General features: G+C 37.5%; 1 protein-coding gene across 2 annotated transcripts in view; it reads left to right on the top strand.

The window, feature by feature from the left end:
* The window catches only part of Exoc6b (exocyst complex component 6B), a 466,935-nt gene that overhangs the window by 276,101 nt on the left and 172,990 nt on the right, over positions 1–17,844 (top strand). The gene's annotated exons all lie outside the window — the stretch shown is intronic.

Here is a 17,844-nt window from a genome sequence, read left to right as displayed (position 1 = left end):
CCACAATTCTTTTTTATTAGATTCAAAGATGATTAAGACCTTCATAAGGGTTAGAGCCAACAGCCTCAGAAAATAGAACTAGGAAGGGTCTGAGAAGCAGTTAAGGAATATCCCTGCATTGCAGCTTCTGCACAGCAAAGTTTCAAAATTCTAAGACATAAGCCACCTCTGTTTGTTGTTTTCATTCCTTTCAAATTTGGAAATTATTCTAGTTCTTTTCTTCCAGCTCTGTAATAGTATGTTGGATAATTATTGGCAGTTCCTGTGCCTCTGGAATAACAGAGGCCACATCTTTATTTCAAATGGCCTATAGTTGGGGATAGAGAGATGGCACTGTGATAAACACTTGTTCTTGCAAAGGACTCCGATTCAGTTCCCAGCACCTACATGACTGCTTGAAACCACTGGTGACTCTGGTTCTAAGGGACCTAACACCTTCTTCTATCCACCATTGTACCAGGCACATATCCAAACACATGCTACACATACAAACATGTAGACAGAACATTTATACACAGTTTAAGAACAAAACTATGAAATCAAATTAATTAAGACCCGTACTTTATAAATCTACTGCCATAAAATTTGCATAAGAGTTTAGGGTTATATCCCTTTGGGAGTAGGGAGTGTACATTCTTTTTTTCCTGCTAAAGAACTAGTTATGTTATTGGAATGTTAGTGAAATGGAAAGACAAGCACATTATGAGCAGCTTGTCAAGAGCCTAGACCTCTATTTGGGAGAATATGTACAGAGAAGGTCTACATAAACACACTATGTGTCCATTTAGAAGCTGGGAAATTATAAGGCACAAAGAGGCAGGAAAGAATATTCAAAGGTTTCCTTTTTGGCCTGTAGTTGGCTGTTGCTAGAGTTAAGCAGGCGTAGTCAGTTAAAGGTTATTAGGGCATACTGGTTTACCAGTTTAATCCCAGCACTAAGAGGCAAAAGCAGAGAAATCTCTATGAGCCCAAGGGCAGACTAATTGCTACAGAGAATTCAGGCCAGCCAACGCTATATAGTGAGACCCTGCCTTATAAAGGAAAATCAATGTTCGATGATGGATAAGCATCTCTCCTGCTCAACCTGTATGGTGGTCCATGGTGCAGGGGAGGGAAGAATGCACACCAACAAGATACTTTAGTTCTGTAAACTGAATTACAATGTTTATGGGAACTGTCTCCACAGTTCAACCAGAATAGCAGAGATTTCCAAATGACTAACATTCTTGACTTTGATTTTTATTAGATAGGAATAAAGTGGGGCATAGTTGTTATCCTCATAACTATTAACTGCCCAGCAAGAGTTGTATCCTCATAGGAGACTTTGGACAGTCTCTGGTATCAGAAATTTTGAAGGAGCAAAAAGCTATAAAGGAGGGTCCTCATTCAATAGCCTCTAACCTTTCTAACATGTGTATAGCTATATAATGTTCCTTCCGTAGGAACTGAGATCCAAAAGTCACTTAGGAGATGGACTTTGAATCAGTCTAGCTGCTTCCAGCCTATAAGAGGGGTGTAGAAGATTCATAGCATCCTTACTTGGCAACTTTCACGTATTAGAGGATGATCAAGGGGACATAGATCAATGGAGTTGTCACAGGACAGTCTATCAGTACAATATCCAGTGTGGTCGACTATAAACAAGTGGAGACAAAATTAAGACAGCATTTGAATATACAAGATCCAGAGATAAATAGAATCACTTTTAAGAATCTACTTGATTTGACACATTTTACTATGTAAGCCTAGAGATCTAGTTTTAAAGCGGCCTACCAGTGGGGTGGTAGTCTTTGGCATGGTCTCACTCTGATTTTGTAGCCCTTGTAAATTAAAGAGACATGAATGGATTTATTAGAAATATACAAAGAGCAATATTTTAATTGTTAGAAAAAGCATGGGAGTTCCTTGCCAGGCTAGCTGTGATTGCCTTACCTGACATGTCAGTAATCCATACGGAGACCTGGGACTCTGGTCATTGTTTGTCTGTTTTATATTATCAATCATTTTAACTTTGTGTATACTTTCTCACTGGGTGTTTAAAAGCACTTAAGACCATTTGAGATTTTAAGGCTAATTGAGAGTCTGGTTCTCAGGAGCAGTCGTAGTTTGGAGGAGCCCCTAACTTTTCTGCTGTCTTCTACCTGTTACTCCATAACTTGAGAATGAGTTGGAACCTTGCTTGACCACACCTTTCTTTGGAAGCTTAGGGATGATGTCCCTCTGTGTTCACTCTCCTTTTTAATATACACTGAGTAGAGTCTACTAATAGGGTCCATGGCCTATCTGAACAAGATAGCAGGTGACTCAACAGAGGGCCTTTTAAGAGATGTCCCATAGTCTTGTGGAACCTGGTTGACTTTGTAGGACAAGGTGCAAAATATTGTCATGTTTAGGCCTCTTACCACAGGGTCCTTAAGGATGATGTTGAACACCCGGAAGGTCTTGTAATTTTAACTTGTGTATACTATTTATATAAAGGTTGGGAAAAAATTAAATAGGCCATGGTTAGAGATAAATCTTGTTCCTTTAAGATGGTATTTGCAAATACTACCTAAACAGTCCAGTAATTTATGAGAACTCTGTTTATTTACATAGAGGTACATAAATACATACTTCAACTTTAATTATTATATGTATGTCAAGTCTCATCCTTAAATACCTCATATAATTTACTCAGTTCTTAGTGACTTGTCTAGACTTTTTGGCTTTGCATTTATCTTTTCCACTCCAAAAACATCTGACCATCTTGGGACAAAGCTTTAGCACATAGGAATTCTTTACCAAAACCACCTTTATTCTTACATCCTTCTTATATTTCCTTTTATTCAATGGTTTTTCTTTTCTTTTTGAATGCCACAAGATATACTACTATTACCAAATTTATCATTTTATTAAAATAAAGTTGAATCTAAATGGCATATGTGGCATAATATAATATGTATAAGTATTTTGCAAGTTCTCAGGAAAATGCCATAGAAACAGAAGACAATAAAAATACCCCCCCTTTTTTTTTACCAACCCATAGAATTGTCTATTGTACCTCTACTTTTGGTTTTGAATGTCTCCAAGTAACAAACAGAGAAAAGCAGCAGATAAATAGCAAAGCTCCATCAGCTGATGCTTATAGCATCTAGCAGAACTCAACTAAGGAGGCAGTGATGCTGGAGTTAAGGGTTGAGGTTTTTAGATAGAGAGTCCTCTTCATGGATAGGCATCCTACTAGCTCTTCCCACTGGAGTGAGCAACATTTCTGTTGGGGACAACTTATCTTTCAGCTATTCCCAAAAGCACAATGCTTTCACTTTGCTCAGTTTTCTTTTCTTCCTGTTAGAGTCAGGGGCCAGACCAACCCAGAACAGGGGAGTTTGAAGAACTTTGAGATATAAACACCTGGGTCTGGCATGGGAGGGTCAAATCCTAGTTCCTGTGACAGCTTTTCTGTGAGTCAGAGGTACATGCAAACTAAAGGAGGTTTGGTAATTAATCATGGAGGTCTTCTCTGACATAGGAAATGTATTGGCCTTGTTACATGGTGTCTTAGTCAGTGTTCTGTCACAGTGAAAAGACACTGTGACCATGGTAACTCCTATAAGGAAAGCATTTCATTGGGGAATGCTTACAATCTCAGAGGTTTAGTTCCTTATCAGCATGGCAGGAAGCATGACAGCATGCTGCAGAGATCTGAGTTCTACATCTGGATGCTCAGGCAGCAGGAAGAGAAAGGCACTCGGGCCTGGCTTGGGCTTCTGATACTTCAAACCCCACTCCAGTGACACACTTCCTCCCAAAAGGCCACACCTCCTAATCCTTCTCATTCTAAAGACCAAGTATTCAAATATTTGAGCTTCTGTAAGCCATTTCTAGTTAACCCACCTCACGTGGAAATAGAGACCTCACAAAAACATCACATACATGGAGAACAAAACCATCTGAGGGTCCTTGGATGGCAAGGCTGATTGGTGCCTACTGGGATGGGAGTGTTTGCTAAGTTAAGTGGGTTCAGAATAGGGAGAGAGGTCAGACAAATGTCTTTGAGCACTGGTTTACCTTATGGAATTGGGTGAGGCCAGCGAGCAGCAGAGCAAATAGTGAACAGGAGTCCAGAACAACTCAGCAGCATGTCAGGGTACATGGAGGGAAGAACAAAATTTGGTAAGGGCAAGAACCCAGAGGGCATCAGAATCCTGAGAGCCTGATTAAAAGCTTAGTAAGGAGGAGGGGGCCATCAGAACCCCAACAGTAGGGCACAATATCAGAGGGGCCCCCAGAACCCTGACAGCATTGCACTGCTCTTTCCTTTCTGTCTTTTCTCTGCTATGAAGGCATCATGCTCCATATCACATTCCTCCTTCAAACATGAATGGTGGCCAATGTGTAATGTATGAAGCAAGTTTTTGTCCTCTGTCACACAGGCTTGGGACTGTTTGTCACTCAGTGTGCCTGCTGAATCAACACAGCTTACAGTTTTTGAAGTTTAGAAATCTACAAAGATGAGTTTCCAGTGTATCTTCAGTACCTGTGCCTCACTAATGGAAGATGCAAAGCAGGAACATTGTGACTTGACACTGCTTCATAGATACCAGATTGGCAATACACACTAAAATCTTAATTGCTTTGTTACAAACTTGAAGCCAGTTTGAAGTTTTCATTTTTGCTATTACTCTGTATTAGTAAAAAAAATAATAAAGTGCTTTGCCAATGTCCTAGTCTACTGGCATTTGCACTGACAAGGTTCAATTTAGGAGTTTGGGTCTTATTCTGCTTCTCAGTTTCTGGACATAGTTGTGGTGCATATTTCTGATTGATTGCAGTCAAAGAGTCTATACAGTAGCTTCCAGGTATTTCATATTACTCTGCTGATGAATTTTTTTAAGTTTCAGGATGACATTCAAGCTCAAGTGTCTGGGTTTTATTTTTGCTTCAAACTAACAAAACCTTTCTCTGTCTTTGTCACCCTTTTTCTCTAGCTACTAGTATCTAACTTATAATTGGAACATTTTTTAGACTGTAAACTCAGCACATTTCCTTTGTGAAGGTCTGTTCTTTAATTTCAGAACTCAAGTTACATTTGGTAGATTTGACTCCTTTTTGTTTGTTTGTCTGTTTATTTGTTTGTTTCATTCAATGTAGATCTTCAAGTCTTATTATTTTTTCTGATTTGAAATTTCAGATGAGTTCCCGAGTTTTAAGGATTTCTTGCAATTGTCATAACATAAATTTTTTAAAAAAGACTGATATATTAAAACACAGCATGCTCATATCTTTTCTCACACATATTTTTATCCTATCTGTAATGGAAGAATACATAGCTGTGGTAATGCACATTCTTTTAAGTCAGTTAAGAGAACAGAAAGGAAATGTCATGTGGGTTACACTGCAATCTAGTTGTTGTCTGCTCGCCCTGATGCTCTGCTCTCAAAGCACTGTGAACTTAGATGAGTGTGAGCACAGTTGCAGGCTGTATGCTTGGTGTTCTGTCAAGCTGACTTGAACTGCACTTTGCTCCCTGCACACGCGCGTGCACGCGCGCGAACACACACACACACAGACACACACATGACTGAGCAAAGCTCTCAAGGGCCATTGATTTCTAATGTTTTGTTGATTGAAACTGTGTGTGTCTATCTCCTGAAAGGCTACTTCCTCAGCATATTAATATATTTACAATAAGTGCCTCTGTCCACACTCCGTAGAGATCTCAGGGATCTTTGTTGTCTTGTCTCTTTAGCTGGACTCAAACACTCAGACTTGATACTAATTCCTGTCTGGTTGTGGATAAATATTTATAATCTTTTTTCTGGATCTCATTAATTGGACAATTATACAACGTATCCATACGCATGAGAAGAGCCACCGATTATTTGTCAAGTGTGTTTTTGGAAAGCATCATGTAGCAGATTCATTCACTGCTTTGTTTTTTTTCTCCTTAGCTTTGTACTGTTGTTAAGGGAGTTTAGAAAATAATTGTAGAATACTCCACGCAGAGCCTTTGTATTCTCTTAGTGTCAGGGCAGTGATTTCAGTGGATCTCAGGAAGTGGCTGACTTATAACAGGGCTAGTGGAGGATTGGAACTGCCTTTATCTTATAAATTGAAGCTAAAATATGAAGAATAATATATTCCATTTTACATATGACTATTTGATTAATTATTTACTACTTACAGCATTTTTTGTTGATCACAATGTATTCAGAAGAAAATAAATGAAAGTGTTGAGTAGATAATTAAAATCAATAGTTCCTATATTAATAAAAGGACTGGAGAACTTAAACTGACTAAGTTCTAGTTTAATCAAGACTGAAAGTCTTTTAGGAAGCAAAGGCAACTTAGATCAAGGTAAATAAAATTAGATTATCTAATAGCTTTCTAAGTGCAGCCTCTGGAACACTGATGGGGCTTCCAAAATCAGAAGCCCAGGCTTTGGTGCATAGGACTTGCTGTATTTTGATATAAGAGCTGGTGGCACATGCTTGTAAGCCCAGCACTTAGCAAGTGGAAGTAGGAGGATCAGGAGCTCACTGCTGATCTAGAATGGTCTTTTTCTGAGCTGGTTATAGCTTCTCAGGCATTTGCTCCTATTGAACAGTGTGAAGTGGAGTACAGAAGAATTACAAAGGAAAATTCTGTGACATAGAAGATACTAGAAACTAAACAATGAGAATATTTGGGAGAAATTGTCCATAAAATGAATTCTATGTTATCTGGAGGAGATTTTGCTTGATTTATCATAGAAGGAAAACAAAGAAGAAAACCTTATGGTCTAACACTATAATTGCTGTCTTTTGCTTGAAAACTGTCTTAGCTCCTATGTGACAGGAAGATTTTATGCAGTGATTCACTGTCATTCTTTACAGGTGTCTATGTCAATCTGTGGCTCTCCTCTATGTGAAAGAGCTAAGTCCACTCATGTCATGGGATTTCTAGGCCGCTACCCAAGGGCTACCAACAGCCAGCGTGCGTTCAGAATTTATGTCAAGCATGCTTGTTACCTAGAACACTTCCCAGAGCTGTGTGATCCCTCTTTGTCTGCAAATGTTTGTTACATCTATTTCATTTTTTACTAGCAGAAAGAGTTCTGAACTCTTACTCAGTTTCCTTTAGTTTCTTTAGGATGTTATTTTATTTTCTCCAGCCATTTTATGTTTCCTGTTAGTTTTTATACTTCTGTAGGCAATGTTTTTCTTTCTTGTTACTTTTATGTTTCTATATTTCTTATTTATATTCTGGATAATTACCCAGCCTTCTCTCCGTCTTAGCTCACTGTATTGTATCTGACCCATTGGAATGTTTTATTTTATTCTTTTATTTGGTTTTTGTTTGTTTGCTTGCTTGCTTTGTTTGTTTTTAATGTAAGTGTTCACTTTGTAGCCCAGGCTAGCCTGGAACTTACTTTGTAGCCCAGACTTTTCTCAAACCTGTCCTGGTCTTCCTGCCTCAGCCTTAGATAGCATGAACCAGTATCCCAGTGCTGTCACAATTGATTTTCAATATCAGCTACAATATCTTCCTGGAAGTTTCTGTCTTCTTTGCAGTGGTTTATTATTTCACTATGATGTATGAACCTTTTGAGTTACCATATAAACACATGGTTATTGTCCTTTAAAAAAATTTTTTTTAAATCCCAGGTTTCTATACTTCTTATTTTCTTTGTAGAGATTAGTTTTTCTTTCTGAGCAGTTGTTTATTTAACTAAATTTAATTTTTGATTTTTTTTTTTTTTTGCTGATCTTTAATGGGAACAACCTCACACCCAATGGAAACTTGTGATTCTCAGATAGTCAAAGCATCCTCACTTAGTGTTGGTTCTGTCTTGAGTGTCTCACAAATCAAGGACCAGTCTGTATTCAGAGTGTAGCTTAAGGATTTCTGTACTGTGTGGCCATCACGTATTCCAACATCAAACCCATTCTTGCAATTAATTAATTTCCTCTTAGTAAGCCAAGTTTCCACTACCACCAGCTGTACATAGGAGACAAACTCCCTGTCATCTGTGTCCTTATCACCTTTCAATGAAAGCACAGCTCGTCAGGCTCTTTAGTATCTAGGTCCTAGAACTGTATTAGCATTGAAATTTGAAATATAGCTGTTAGACAGTTCTGACAGCATGCCCTTCTAGATCTGATACAAGTCAACTTAGGCTCTGACTTCTCTGGCTTTTATTTTCTTGCTCTTTTCTAGCAACCAAAGACTTTCTTTTGAGCATGCTTTTATTATGTTTGTGTGTGGATGTATGTATTTAAAATAATATATCTAATTCATAATTTCTGTGTTTTAGATCAGCCTGGTGTGCCAAATGTCCCAGGATAAAATTTCAATTAAACTTTGTATTTTTTAGTGGTATTACCCATATATGTGTAAATATGAAGTAGGCATGAATACCTTATAAAACATATTTTATATAATAATATAAAGTATATATATAGTGTACATACACTTATATAATTATAAAACAAACAAATTTAAACATAGCCAATAAAATTGAAGTAAATGACATTGGCTTAATAGTTTGAGTATGATTGTTTTGCTAACTAAATTGCTCTATCTAGCATGGATCTTATACTAAATTTCATGATGCTGGTGTGATCTTCTTTATATGTAGCCTCCTGTGAGGACTGTCTTTGTACTGTGTGGTACCCTAATTTGATTTTAACTTCATTACAGTTACACAGCAATTTCTCTATATGTAATAGCTTCCTTGTGTTCAAATGTTCATGACTTTATACCAGCTTAACTGTAAACACAAAGACAAGTTGAACTACTCTTATCATATAAGTGTTACAGTAAGGTAGATGTTGGGGGCCAACTTTTAGCAGAAAGCGGCTATCAGCTTTGCAGCCATCTTGAGCCATATACCCTGACGTGAGACTTGGATTACAATAGCCTACAACAGCTGAGCACACTCCGATAATCTTGGTTTAGATACCTTGGGTGTGTGAGATTAAAGGTGTGTGACTTAAGAGTGTAATTTAGAGATAAGATTTAGAGACAAGACCTAAGGGCATGATTAAAGGTGTGACCAAAAGGCATGGCTTAGAAGTGAGACATATAAAAGGCAGAGGCAGACAGTAGAGAATCAGACTATAGGGAAAGAATCAGACACTTCAGAGAGTACAACTTGGAACTAGGAATTAGGTTAGACAGTACAACTTGGAGTTAGTTATTAGGCATTAGGTAGCAGGCACTTGGAAGAAGTAACTTGGAACTTGGAGGCACTAGGGACTAGGAACTAGGGAGTAGGAACTTAGGACTTGGGACTTGGAGAGAAGAAGACAGACTGAAGAATAAATGGGATTGAAACACACTCTGTCTGGTCTCCATTCTTCAAGACCGCCCTCACTGTCTCTCTTGCTGAACCCCGACCTGCAGACTGGAGCGGCAGCTCGGGCCACGGCATTTTAGGCGGCCCAAAGTGGGGCAGCCTAGGCCCCAACAGGTAGACAGCCTTATTTTATGATCTTAGGTGATTACAAAAAAGGAAAACATTATTTTAGAAATGTCCCATCGAGAATCTTGTGACTTGTCTCTGAAAATGAAATTGAGACTTTATGTTCCATGACATATATCACCTACCTTAGATATCCATGAGAGACTGGTCCAGCTCCTCTTCAGCTACTAGCCATGAGACTCTGTGGATGGATGCTCAAGCACCTGACCATAAGTGGTTTTCTATTTGCATATAACTTTGCATAGCTGTTGTGTACTTTAAATGGGCTGGAGCAGAATTTTTTTTAACATAGTGCAGTGCCATACAAACTGTGACCACAGCTTATGAAATTGTGTTCAGTGTAAAGTTCATGGACACATGGAAAACAGGTGCAGTTTCAATTTTTTTATAAACATTTCTTTATTAATAATGCATTGGCTGTAGAAACTGTGGGTCTGGTTTACTGACTGCATTTGCCCCATGACTGCTGGAATTCAGAAGAGTGACTTCTGGAAATGTTGTTTGCAAACAGCCTCATAGAGAGCATGGGCCACCTCATCTGCCCCGTTGACTTACTTATTGTTTGTTTTTTTTGAGTTTCATGTACTCCAGGTTGGTGTGTATCTTACTGGGTGGCTGAAACTTAACTTGAACTCCTGATCCTCTTGCCTAGACCTCCCCAGTTCTGGGATCACAAGTATGCCACACACAGCTATCCTGTTGTGTTTCTTTGGTTTTGGTCCTTTATCTATATATCCATATAGATGTGTATCATTGACAAAATACTTTGTTACATAAGTTAGTACACTTTAAAATGTTTTTATCACTTGCTATCTTTAGTTAGTTAGTTAATTTTGAGGCAGAGTCATACATATCCCATGTTGGCCTGCATAGTGGAGGCTCCACTAGAACTTGTGATACTACTGACTCAAACAGTAGTTTAAACCCAAGTTCTGGGATTATGGGAACCTACCATATTACTTGTTCCTTATTCATTATTCCATTAAATTCGAGGAAGGGGGGGTTGGCCCTCATGGTATATAGTTTTCTATGTGATCTTAAAACTAGCATCTGGTTTCCATTTATTTTCATTTTTATTCTGTGTCAAAAATAAATGTGTTCAACTTTTATGGAAATTGACAAATTTTCTGAAAGGTACTGTATTGTTAAATATCCCCAAAAGCAGTATATAAGAGAAGCAACTCTAGATAGTTCTTGCCAGCATTTATTTTTGTCTGTCTGTCTGTCTGTGTCTATCTAATTTAGTCTAAGGCATATTTCAGTAATATACATTGGTATTTTCCTGAATGTTTTCTTTTAATCTTCTGAACACTTGATTGTGATAAACATTACTGAGTTCTTATTGGTTGTTTATAGTCTTCTTCATATGCCCATTAGAATTTCCTCTCACTTTAAAGTGTATTGGTTTTTTGGTATTTGGTCTTTGTTTTGTTTTATTTTTGTTTTTTGGGATTTTTTTTTTGTCATTGTTGCTGATTTATAAGATTAATGGTATATTCTTAACAGTATTATTTTAATCTAAATAGCTTTTTTATGCCTATTTTAATTTTTCTCAGCCAGGCCATTATTAAGAGAAGGTTTTCCATTGGGCTAAACATATCAATTTTGAATTTAATCATTAGGATATGTGTGATATAAGAAATATTTCCTTACTATTATAACAGGTAAATTTTTTTTATAATGTTTGTAAATTTAAAATTTACAAACTTTGTGTTCAGATCAATGAGTACATAAAAACCTTGTTTTATTTGGTGTGTCTAAATTTTTAGGTTCATGTTTAGTTCTATGGATATCTTCTTGTGCACTTGCTTATATTGAGTGTGGGACACATAAATTCAAGTACAATCAAACAGAAGTATGAAGATGTTATAATGAAACCTATTGCATAATTAATTAAAAGAGAGAAACTCTAATGTTAGAGAGTCCTTTGGGCTTCAGAGCATTGCCATAGCCATTCCGAGGATTTTTCTCCTCACTAACTGTTATGCAGCACCTGGGGAATATCTGTGTATTCACATCATTGCAGTATTATTCCACCCCACACCATTGTGTTTGATGTATCAATCTTAGTACATTCTGTAATGGTCTGTGGCTGTCAGTGCCTTCTTATGTTTTTGTATCCACACAACTGTTTTCTAACATGATTTAGTGGTCTGTTTTGTGTCCTTTGAAGGTCTTGGCAGCTAGGAGTTTTATACTTTAGAATGCTTGTAGTTAGTGATACTCTTGTGTTACGTGTGAAGGTATTTCTCAGTAGTATAAGACAATTCTCTTTCTTCTTTATATGATTACCCAAGATTTTATGTGCTACTTTTACCACTTAGTTTTGTGATTTGCCTTTGTCTTTGGTCAAGGTTATTTACGCAATATATAATTAGCTTCTTAGTTTCATTTCTGTTGTCTGGTTTCACACTATATGTCTTTAAATTTCTCTATGTGTATTTGCTACATGAGTCAAATCTGCTTAAACTTAGAACTTTGAAAAGCATAAACCTTAATTTTCCCCCAAACATTCAAGCCTAGGATTTTTAAAATTTTATCTAAGTATCAAAAGTATTATTTGTTTTAATGAAAATATTTTACATTTCTGCTCATATTTACTTTACCTGTGTTGTTCTGGTTGGACTTTTAGAATAAGAACACTGTTATTCAATTATTATTTTCTTAGCTTATGTGTTTTCTTCAATAGCTACTAGCTTTTACATTTGTTTTAGGCAGTCATTAAACTTACCTTGGGTTTAATTAGGTTCCATGCTATGTTACAGTGGCTTTAACAAAGAAATGGTGGTGTTTGAAATGATGGTGAGCTGGTGGCCGAAGAAAACTGACTTGTACCTCTGTGTTGTGTCTAAAGAGCTGACAATGAGAGAGCCTGTGTGCCCCTTCTGTGTTAGTTCTTCACAGCTATGGCAGAGTCCCTAAACAGCACAACCCACACAAGAACAGATTTACCTCTGTGTATGATATTGTATGTTTCAGTCCATCCTGTCAGGGAAACTTGGATCATGTCAGCCAGGAACCAAAGACAGAGAGTGCTTTGCTTTCTAGCTTGCTCCCTTCCATTCATCTTTTATTTATTTTTTTTAATTTAATTTTTAAAATTTATTCACTTTACATCCTGCTCACTAGCCCCTTCTTGGTCACCCTTTCCCACAACCCTCCTCCCCTTCTACTCTTCTCCCCTTCTCCTCTGAGTATCCCCTATACACCCCCAACCCCCATGATTCTTCTCCCACTGTGGCCAGACAAGGCAGCCCAGCTAGTAGAATATATGCCATATATTGAATAGAGAGGGGTTTGAAGTATGTCTCTTGTTCCATATTCAGAATTCTGGGTATATTTTCTTCCACTAAGCTTCTGGCTTTGTCTCTGGTTTCATTGGTCTTCATTTAAACATTCTAAAGCTTTTTGTCCTTTTCTGGGTCTCTGCTTTTGGAAGTACTGGAGGAAATGTGCACTGAAGCGGCTATTAGCCAGATAGATTGCATATTAGTGTTTATTTCACTAGCTATTGGCTTCATTACACTTTACCGAGTTGTGTGATATCAAATTCCTAGTGAACAAGGCAGTCTTTCAGGTTTTCTACTCTCTAAGTGTTGACATGTTCTGAAGCCTTTGTACCAGGCCCAAAGGAATCCCCTCCCTTCTCAAGCTATTCAGAAGGGAAAATGAGAGGAGTAGAGAGAATATGCACATTTATTTGAAATATGAATGACTATTGAATATTTTTCTTCCTAAACAGTGATTTTTGCATTTCTCTGTTTTCTATCATCTAATGAACTCAAGAGTGAATTTCTTGGTGCCAGCAGGTTATTGTTGAGCCTACTTCATGTTAACCTTTTTTGTTGTATTTTTCTATACCTACTTTTTAATGAGATGTGGAGTATTTAATTCTGCCTGGGAAACTCAAACAATTTCACTTTAATGTTTCCTTAAACCATGTGTGATCGTTATTTAAGTTGTAAGAATGTCTTGTAACAAAATAGCTACCCGATCCTCCTGTTGCAGGCTAAACAGCTGTGAATTCCATTTTCATTCATACACACAGTCAAGACTAGCATTGTTATCCCTGTTTACTTGTGAGGAAGCTGTGTCCAACCAAGATTAACTAATGCTGTTAAGGTTACATGTGAAAGACCAAGATTTGATCCAAGGTTGATGTGAACCAGAGTCTTGCTTCTCTTCAGGCCTGTCTTATTTTACTATCAGTTATTATAAATGGACATGCTGCTCATGTACTTTTTTCCTACAGTAAAATTAATTAAAAATCTGGTTAAATTCACATAAGGATCTTTTAATGAGTTTCCTGTGAGAGTCATCTCAAGGTTTTAAGTATTCTGAAATGAAGCCTTTGTTATTGGCAGAGAATAAAGGAGCAGAGCACCTACAGGATGCATTAGTTCAAGAAAGCAAGAAGGCAAGGCAGCTAATGAGGTGTTTGGGAGGGACAGTACTCTTACTTAGGGAATGACAGTTAGGAACTGAGTAATAAGTCTACATTGGAGTTAAAGGGACTGGCTGGCAGACAGGCAGGCGTCAGCACCATTGTATTTTGTAAACTTTCTCCTATGGCTGTGGTGTGTTTTTTCCAAACCCACTTAATTTTTTATGAGGTTTGTAAAGGTCTTGAATAAACAATTGGGATTATACAGGTTTTCCTGGAAGCTTTGGTTAATATTTTAATATGCTCTGCTTTGTCACTTTATTAAATAGCTTATTGGAAAGTTTGAAAGAGGGGTTTCCTTTTTCCTCTCCTTTCCTATGTTCTAGTAGTTAAAAATCAAATTTCAAAATCAGATTTGGGTTTTAGAGGTTTTCCCTTTATTGGGAACTCTTGTGTCTGCTAGTCACCCTTATGTTGCTATCTGGCATCTGGGAGTCCTCCACTTAAAACACACTTTAAGTGAAATTATAGTCCAGAGGGTGTGTCTTGAAATGAGCTCATGATTGTAAATGTATGTAGAAAAAGGCAGGGGAAATGGGATAGGGTCAGAGAACAGGAACCAGTAGAACCTTGGAGATGACCTTTTGCTCATTAATATTTGAGTCTGATGTGTTGACATCTAGGTTGCTGTCTGGTGAAATGGCCAGCATGACAGAGACTGAATACTTTCAAAAACATTTCTGTGTTAATGGGCAGGCTGAATGAAATTGACCTGTAACCTGAACAGGAGTTATGGAAAGAGAAAGAAAGTTTTGTGTTTTGCTGGGAGGACTCATTCTGTGGGAGCCCAGAGTGCAGTTGTTCTTTGTAGAATACTTTGTGGGACTTTCATTTTGACTTGTGAGTCAGTTAAGACAATGCCTATTGGCTGTGCTGGGAATGTGATTAAGCTCACCCAGAAATCCCTACCACTCCTGTGAAGTGTTTGTAACCCTTTCTTCTAAAATCAGATAGGGCTTAGTGTTTACGCTGCTCAATTTAGCATTTAATTGCTTGTTTCCCTTGATTTGCTCCAGAAGGAAGTGCAGTCTCATTTTCCCCCCAGAGACAAAATTACTTGGTTTAAAAGTAGAAATTCATGTGATTCTGTAGAAGACATGAGCAATAAAATATTTTGAATCCATAAAACATTTTAAGCACATATCCCTAGTGCTATATTTAACACCACACGAATAATAAGTATATTGCACTTGCTGAGTATTTAGTGCAAGTGAGAAACTGTGCTGTAAGTAGCATTGATTTTTTTTTAACCCAATCATTAAAATAGTCTTAGTTTGAACATGTTAAGTGGAGAGGATGGCTGAAGCCAGGGTTCTAGGGCTTGTTTATATATGTGCACTCATTAGTGTTCACTCTTCATCTTTTATTGTCAATTTTAGTTCAAAAGACACAGAGAATTTTTCTGAAGCATAAATGTTTACCAAGGGTTGATGGAAAGTGCTGAGTGCTTAGTACTCAAAACAGGAAGCTAGTGACTAGAAAGGCTTTGTTTAAATGACTCCTACAGGGCTATCTTCTCCCCCTGGTTGATATAAACTGATAAATTTAAAAGATTCTGAGCCAAGTGTGGTGTCACATGCTGTAATACCAACAAGAAGGAGACTGAAGCAGGAGGCTTACTAGTTAGAGAGCAGTCTGGGCTGAAGAGTGAGACAATGCTGTCCAGTTAGACCCTGTGTAATGCTGCACCCCTGGGATCCTGCTGCTCAGAAGGCTCAGGCAGAAACATTGGTGCAAGGTTGAGGCCAGTTTGGGCTACTGAGGAAGGAAGATCAAGACTTCAACTATGGTTTTCATTGAGTGCACCAAAGGAAAAAAAAACCAACATGGAACTGAGTCTGCATGGACCTGTGTACTCTCAGTGTTCTAGGAGGGAAAAGAGAGATGGCAGTTCAAAAGTATCACTCAAAGAAGTGATACTCAAAGTGTCTCTATAGTAGAGACGATTCTGTAAGCTCATTGAGACATGTATAGTACACTGAAAGACCCATTTTTGTAGGTAAGTAATAGTGAGGTTGCTGATTTTAAATGTGGAAAAAAGAAATCTTAATAGAGTTGGGATGTAGCTCAGATGGTTTGAATGGTTACCTAATATGTACCAAGCCCTGAGTTCATTCCCAGCACTGCCTAAAGTGCCTTTAATCCCAATATTTGGACAGTAGAGATATGAAGATCAAGAGTTCAAACCTCTCTTCAGCTTCATAGCCAGTCTGAGGTCAACCTCGTCGACATGAAACCCTGTATTTTAAAACCTGGTAAAGAACAAAGGCACATTGAGGGAGTAGGAAGAATAATGGTAGAATTCTTATAGATGTGATAGGGCTGGAGGACAATGGCTGAAACTTAAAAAATTTTAGAATAAAAGTAAGATTATCCCTACATAGTTACCAATATATACTTAGCATAAGTATCATACAGAAAAAGGATGCCAATTGTTAGCCCTGATAATGTAACTGCTACCAGCCTTGACTTTGTGTTCTGGACTGGATGCTTTCTGTTGGACATCCAGGAGTGCAGGGTGGTGATTCCAGAGAAATTACGTAATCAGAGCCCCTACAATCTCCTACTGAAGAACCTGGAAGGATTACACTGCCATTGGCCTAGGAAGACCAGAACTTAGAACAAAGTGGCTGCTATGTTCATGAAAGTAGTTTAATGTTGAAGAAGCCATCTTGAGCAATGGAGTAAAAAGTGATCACAGGGATTCTTGGGAAGTTATGCCTGATTTTTTCACATGTGAACTGGAATGTATGAGACAAGGCAAGCAAAATAATATAAATAGACACAAACCTGCCAACGTACAGAAGGTAAACAAAGAGGCAAGATGGTCAGACTCAGCTTTCCTCATAACCTTCAGTAAAGACACCAAAAGAGCAGTAGCAAGTTAGGGCCTAAGGTAAGCCTTGGCTTCTATACCAGAGATGATTCTAGCCTTTATGTTCATATACTGGGAAGAAGAATAGTCCAATAGAATCACATTCCATGACAGGTTTTGTCTGCATCCATAATTAGGGAAGTATGGTTTAGGGTTGGCTAAAGGTTGGCACACAGAGGAAGCCTATTGTTTCTGCTCCTGTACTTGTCATAATAGCATTTCTTTTCCTTTTTTTTTCTTCATTGTGGTGGTGGATATGGATCTCACGGCCTCAGACAGCATTAGGCAAGTGGTCTCTCACTCAGCCATACCCCAGCCCCTCAGAACAGAGTTGACAGTGTACAAAAGAGTAAACTAATACTAATGATGGTCACTTTTGATGCAGAGTAGGATGGTAACTAATGATGTCATTCAGGAGCATAAACTATGATTTTAATATTAGTGAATGAATATGTAACTGCTTTGAATGTTTTTATAAAGACAGTTAAATATTAATTTAAAATCTGTCTTTAAAATTAGATTAGAATGAATCTGTAAATCTCAAGTAAGAAAACAAAATTCACCCTTTTAATGACATATCAGAGGTCTTTTTTGCTATGAGTTTACTGACAAGTTATAGAGCAGTAAGTACTGTTTTGTATCTAGAGAGTGTTGCTAGAATGTATAAAGATTTTTTGGAAAAGACTTTTTTATATTTATTTCCTTTTAATATTCTTTTCAACTTACTTATGATTTTGGAATATTGCATCTACTGTTACTTTAAAATATGCTTCTTAGCCCATTTGGGTTTTGTGAATATAGCTTACTGTTTTAATTACTGTGACTGCTGGGATGGAGCTAATGTTTAAAGTAATTGCTGTTAACATATGTATACTTCCAAAGCTATAAGATGTGCAAGTATTATGATAGAGAACCTTAAAGAAATTCCTAATTGAGACTAGAATAAGTTATTTAAACTTTCATATCTAGGGATGTCCACATTTAGTACAGTACTTGCTTAGAGTACACAAAGACCTCAGGTTTACCCCAGTATCACATAACCTAGGCATGGTGGTGCCAAGCTACAATATCAACATTTTG

The sequence above is a fragment of the Arvicanthis niloticus genome, chromosome 9 (genome assembly GCF_011762505.2).
Source record: "Arvicanthis niloticus isolate mArvNil1 chromosome 9, mArvNil1.pat.X, whole genome shotgun sequence".
NCBI classification, from domain to species: Eukaryota; Metazoa; Chordata; class Mammalia; order Rodentia; family Muridae; genus Arvicanthis; species Arvicanthis niloticus.
The sequence above is the reverse complement of the archived record's forward strand: the minus strand, read 5'-3'. Positions and strand labels throughout refer to the sequence as shown.